Source organism: Camelina sativa, unplaced genomic scaffold, assembly GCF_000633955.1.
Source record: "Camelina sativa cultivar DH55 unplaced genomic scaffold, Cs unpScaffold14529, whole genome shotgun sequence".
Lineage (NCBI taxonomy): Eukaryota > Viridiplantae > Streptophyta > Magnoliopsida > Brassicales > Brassicaceae > Camelina > Camelina sativa.
The window spans coordinates 1-328 of NW_010935557.1; the positions used below are offsets into that span (position 1 = coordinate 1).

General features: G+C 33.2%; 1 long non-coding RNA gene across 1 annotated transcript; it reads right to left on the minus strand.

Annotated features, from left to right (window-relative positions):
• On the minus strand, window positions 1-328 carry LOC104775443. Its single transcript, XR_765921.1, has 3 exons — window positions 273-328; window positions 130-169; window positions 1-19 (listed from the first exon to the last, which is right to left on the minus strand). It is a non-coding gene; the product is annotated as an uncharacterized LOC104775443 (long non-coding RNA).

Genomic DNA, 328 nt, shown 5'->3' on the forward strand with positions numbered 1-328 from the left:
CTGATACTTTTGAACATACCTGTAAACACAGGAAATGTCCATTAGGGTTTTCAAATCAGAATCACAAGCAAAAAAAAAAAGACATGCATCTTATTATATACTTAGTTGAAGATAGATAGATATACACACCTGGACCACTGTAAACATAACCAATGAGAAGGCATGCTCCCTGTAAAACATTTGAAAAAAAAAAAAAACAATCAGTTTTATATCCTACGAAGCGAATTTTATTATTAGAGATTACACTGAAGTACAAACCATCATCATCATACCACGAGAACAAGGCAAACAGATAACAGAGGAGACGAACGAGATTTTGAATGCAAAG